A 5744-nucleotide genomic window follows, 5' to 3' on the forward strand; every position below is an offset into this window, starting at 1 on the left:
CTTTGACACTTCCAATCACATGGACCTCTTTGTTGATGGTGTTGATGAATTCTTCCTTAGACACAGGTTTTCTGTATACCTTCAACCTATAGCCATTGACAAGCAAGGGAATCCCTTCTTCATCAATGGTCTTGATTTGAACAGCTCCATTTTCATGACATTTCTCTATCAGGTATGGGCCTAACCATCTTTTCATTCATTTTCCTTCGAAATCCTTGAACCAAGAGTCATATAATAAGGCCCAATCCCCTTCCTGGAAATCTTTGTCCTTGATATGCCTCTCATGCCATACCTTCCTCTGTAATTGTATAACTTCAATGTGTAGGAGGGCCTGCATTATGAACTCATTCAAGCCATTCAACTGGAGTAGCCTCTCTTGTTGTGCTTTGGTGACATCTAAGTCCAATTGGGATGCCATTATCAAAGTATTATACTCAAAATCAATAGAAATCAAAGCTCTCTTTCCATAAACAAGATCATATGGAGTAAAACTAGTAGTTGTTTCCAAGTTCTGTTATAGGACCAAGTGGCTTCCACTAATCTGTCTGCCCAATCCCTCCTGCTTCTGCTCACAACCTTGGTGAGGATGCTCTCCAATGCCCTATTTTTAACCTCTACTTGTCCATTTTCCTGAGGGTGATAAGCAGTAGATTTTATGTGTTTGATATGATGTTTCCTTAACATATTCTCGATCAGATGTGATGTGAATTGAGCTCCTTGATCAGTGAATATCTCTCTGGGGTACCCAAATTTGTAGAAGACATTCTCCCTTAAGAACTCAACCACTTTCTCCTCTGTTGTTGCCTTGATAGCCTTTGTCTCAGCCCACTTTGTCAAATAATCAGTGCACACAATGATGTACTTTTTCTGCCCTAATGGTGGATCAATTGGCCCAATGAAATCCATGCCCCACTTGTCAAATGGCTCTAAGGCCACCTGGGGTTGTAGGGGAATTTAATCCTTGGGTGTGGGTTTCCCCATCCTATGGCACTGATCACATATGTTGGTATACCTTCTTGCATCTTAGTGGAGAGTGGGTCAATAATAACCAACTTGTAGAGCTTTGAAAGTTGTTCTCTTGGCAGAAAAATGACCTCCACAGGGCCCATCATGACAGGTTGAGAGGATGTCAAAGACTTCCTCTTCCCTGACACATCTCCTTAAGATCTGATATGGTCCCAGCTTGAAGAGATTGCCCCCAATCCAAGTGAAAGGGGCGCTCTTCCTTACAATTATGCTCTTCTCCCTAGATGACATATTTGGAGGAAATCTTGTAGCAACTAGGTAGTTTTCTATGTCAACAAACCATGGAGAGAGCACTGAGATAGAAAATAAGTGCTCATCTAGAAGTTGATCATCGACCATCCCTTCATCACTTGCAGGCAAAGCAAGTCTAGATAGAAAATCTGCAACTACATTTTCTTTTCCTGGCTTGTCAATGATAGTTAAATCAAACTGTTGTAACAATAGAAACCATCTAATGATTATAACATTCACATCAAGCTTATTCATCAAGTATTTGATAGATGCATGGTCAGTATGCACAAAAGTTTGGTATAAAGTGATGTAGTGTATGAATTTGTTCAAGGAGTGTACAACAGCTAGGATTTCTTTCTCAGTTACAGTATAGTTCAAATCAACCTTAGACTAATTTTTACTAATGAAGTAAATGGCATAAGGTAACTTACCATATATTTTTCCCAAGGATTCCCCCACAACTTTGTCGGATGCATCAGCATGGATATGGAGAGGAAAAGCCCAATTTGGGCCCCTAAGTATGGGTGCAGTGGTTAATTTTTCTTTCAAGATCTCAAGGGCCTCTTGGCAGCTATCTGTCCAGCAAAATTCTTAGTCCTTGGCAAGTAATCCAAACAATGGTGAGGCCACTTTGCTAAAGTCCTTGATAAACCTCCAATAATATCTAGTGAAGCCCAATAAACTCCTAACATCCCTCTACCTTTGAGGAGTAGGGACCCTTTTCATGATGGAAACTTTGTTTGGGTCCACTTGTATTCCCTCCTAAGATATTGAATGGCCAAGGACAGGCACTACATTCATTAAGAATTCACACTTCTCGAGACTAAGTGAGAGGTTCATTTCAATGCACTTCTTCAGGAATTTCCCCAGGTTAGAAAAAGCCTCCAAGAAGTCACACCCATAGGGAGTGAAATCATCTATGCAGATCTCTACAGAGTCATGGACCAACTCAGCAAAGATGCTCAAAACTTCCCTTTGAAAAGTGGCAAGGGCATTACATAAACCGAAAGGAAGGACCCTATAAGAAAAGGTACCCCAAGGACATGTGAATGTAGTTTTGTCTTGATCCTCAGGGATGATCTGGATCTGATTGTAACCACTAAATCCATCCAGGAAAGAGAATAACTCCTTCCCTGCAAGATCATCTAAAACTTGATTAATGAAAGGTAAAGGGAAATGGTCTTTCTTGGTGGCTTTGTTCAGTTCTCTATAATCCACACAAATCTTCTACTTCCCATTCTTCTTTGAGACCAGAACTAGAGGGGACACCCACTCACTATCTGAGATGGGGTATATGAACACTGCATCTAGCAACTTTTGCAACTCTTCCTTTACTATGTCCTTGAGGGTTGGGTTCATTCTCCTCTGAGGTTGGCACATAGGTTTGCATCCCTCCTTGATGTAGATGTGATGAGTACAAACCAAAGGATGCACCCCCTTCATTTCTTTATAGTTCCAAGAAAAATCATCTAAGTTCTCTCTCAGCATCTTTTACAACTTCTCGTCTTGGTTGGCTAAGAGAGAGGGGTTAATCTTCAAGATCCTATATGGACCAAATTATACAACTTTGACATGAGTAGGACTTGGGTCAACTAAGCATAATCCAGTCTAAGGATTACCCTTAGATTCCTTTACAATCTCAACAAGAGGCATGTTATTGGGGGTTGTTTCTAGAGGATCTGGTCAATGAGGTCATCTTCATCAGGTTGCCCCCCTCCTATAACAACATCTAGGGTACAGATTGGGTGGGATGTTGTATGATACACTTCATCTTCCTCCTCCTCTTCTAACCATATGGGTAAGTCATGCTCAATGGATGGCTGAGCAGGTGGGTACAATAAACATAGTTACCAATCAAACGAAAAAATTACCTAGTACCCATTTTTTTAAGGTAGCAAAAAAACACCCGATTTTGAAAAGTGGTTATTCAGAATAACCTTTTTTTTTGGAACATATTTTTTGCACTTTAAATTTTCTTATGTATCAAGTGTGGACATTTTTTTTAATGTTAGTGATTTTCATGTTGATTTTGAAAAGTGTTGATGCAGCAACAACCCCCTTTTTTAGGGGGCTTATTTTTGACACTTTTTTAAATGTTGATTATTTTACCATTCTTCAAGTTGTCATATTCATCTTCTTGTTTATCATCCTAAGATGTTTATTTTTTAAGGGTTCTTCAAACATGTGTTTTTGGTTTTTTTTTTTGCAATGTTTTTTTATAATGAAATTTTTTATTTGTCTGGCAAAGTTTGAAAAAAATAATAACATTAATATTTTGAGGTTAAGATTTTCTATATAATTATATATCATTAATTAATACTTCAATTCGCATAAAATTATTTCCGCTAAAAAATAACAATTATAAACACTCGACAAAAAATACACATTTTGCATATAGATATAATTAAAAAAAATATGTATTTCATGGCTTTTTCGCTCAAAACGACATGTTAAATAAAATATTTTTATCAAAAAATTGAATAAATAAGTTCAAAAAATAACAATTTTTATGAATTTTATATTCAAATATTATGACATTTTAAGTATTTTTTCCAAAAAGAATAATTCAAATAAAATTTAAAGTAAAAATACCCGGATGCGGGTGCCTTAATGAGTTGTTAATGCTCGAGCACGCGGCGCCGGCATTTGGCAATACCTCGAGTTGGTTTGGCGGTTCGTGGCAGGATATTAATTAGCATTTATGATGCATTGGGTTCAAGGCACGCAGGGAAAGGATTTCAGGATGGTGCGCACAATTCACGGTTCATTTGTTCTGGTCTCTTCAGACAGTTACAGAGTCGCTCCGGTTTATTCAGGTAGTGACATTCTCTGGTGGTTATGTTCTCAGAACTTTGGCGCAGTACAGAGCATTTGGAAGCCACCAAGGCTTCATAATCGCTCACATTTGGCCAGCTTCAGGTATTTGGTTTTGTTTCTTCTCGAAAGTGTCTGGTATAGTCAGTCAGTCTTCTCTATATGCGTCGGGTGTATTAAGTCAGTCTTCTTGCCCATCTCTGTAAGGGGTTTCGTTTCGGTCTTTGCTGAAGGTGTCTGGGTCGGGTATTGGGTTCATTCAGTCAGTGCTGGGTTATTTCTCGTGGTCGTTTATACACTCTGTGTGCTCTGCTTTGGGGTCTTCAAATCAAAGGTCTGTTCACTCCGGTTTCTTTTAGTTTGTGGCGGGTCGCTTCTCTTTCTCCCTCAGTCCTTTAGCACTTTCAATTTGTTAATCCTTTCTGCAATGGCCCGGCGTCGTGGTATTCCCAGGCGGGGTAGTAACTCAGGATCCCGTGGAGGGTTTCGGGGTCGTGGTGGCTCTGGACCTCGATGTATTTCCCCGTTAGCCTCTGCCTCGCCGGCCTCACCGCCATCAGACCACTCTGGACCCTCCCTAAACAGCTCTTTTCACTCATCCCGGTTCAAATTTAAAAGCAGGCTTAACAAACCGATTATCTCAGCTATTATAACTGTCATCTTCTCGGAGGAAGAAGATGAGCTCACAGGCTCAGTTGAAACCTCCAAGGAAAAGTCTCTTTCTCAAAATTCCAGTGACTCTCAGGGCAGCTTGGCGGGTGATGTCCTCAATAATCCTGCTGCGTTGCAGGAAGAAGGTCAACAAGAAGATTCTCGCCATCAGCAAGACTCTTCTCAAGAGAATATCATAGCTTGTGCGCCGGCGCAATTCTCTGGCAGCGTTCTGCACCTTGTGACTCCTCCAGGCTGCAACATGATGGAAGTTGAAGATAATGTGATGGTTCATTGGGTAAGTTCTCCCAACAAGGAAAATGAAGACGACACAGCTTCGCCACCTCAGGCATAACTACTTCTGCCTCAGCAAGTCATCTCAGGATTGTTGGTTTTTGGATGTAATTCTCAATGGATATGGATTCTGATATCATCAGTATGGTTTTTCTCATCCTCCAGGTTATGATTTTGGCTTTCCAGTTTTTTTGTAATAGTGGCAAAGAACAGCATTTTGTAATAGGGCGGCTCATACTAAAGCGTCGATCCTATCTAGCTCTATTTAGTCTTGGGTCTATGATTTTCATCTTTGTAAACAGAAGGCTAAGTGTTAATTGCAACGGTTTTTCTGACAGAGGGCAGGCTACAGCCCCCTCAGAGGTTCAAACCTCTTTGTAAATATTTTTCTTTTTAATCTTAATAGAATAGTCTTTATACAAAAAAAAAAAAAAAAAAAACCAAAATGTTTAAGAAAATAAAACATACAATTTAAAAAAACCTATAAATTAAAAGAAATATATATATATATATCCTTAAAAAAAAAAATTGAAAAAAAAACAAACAAACAAAAACTAAAGGAGAAAAAAATATCATTTTTTTTAATTTACTAAAAAAAAACATATACAAAATCCAAATTGAAAACTAAAAAAATCAATAAATAATAATTATACAAAAAGAAAACATTATAAAAATTATAAATAATAATTAGAAAAAAAAACACAAAAAAAAACAACAAAAATAATAAT

Source organism: Pinus tabuliformis, chromosome 2_1, assembly GCF_031772625.1.
Source record: "Pinus tabuliformis cultivar Carrire ecotype Pingquan chromosome 2_1, CPIR1, whole genome shotgun sequence".
In the NCBI taxonomy this organism is placed as follows: Eukaryota; Viridiplantae; Streptophyta; class Pinopsida; order Pinales; family Pinaceae; genus Pinus; species Pinus tabuliformis.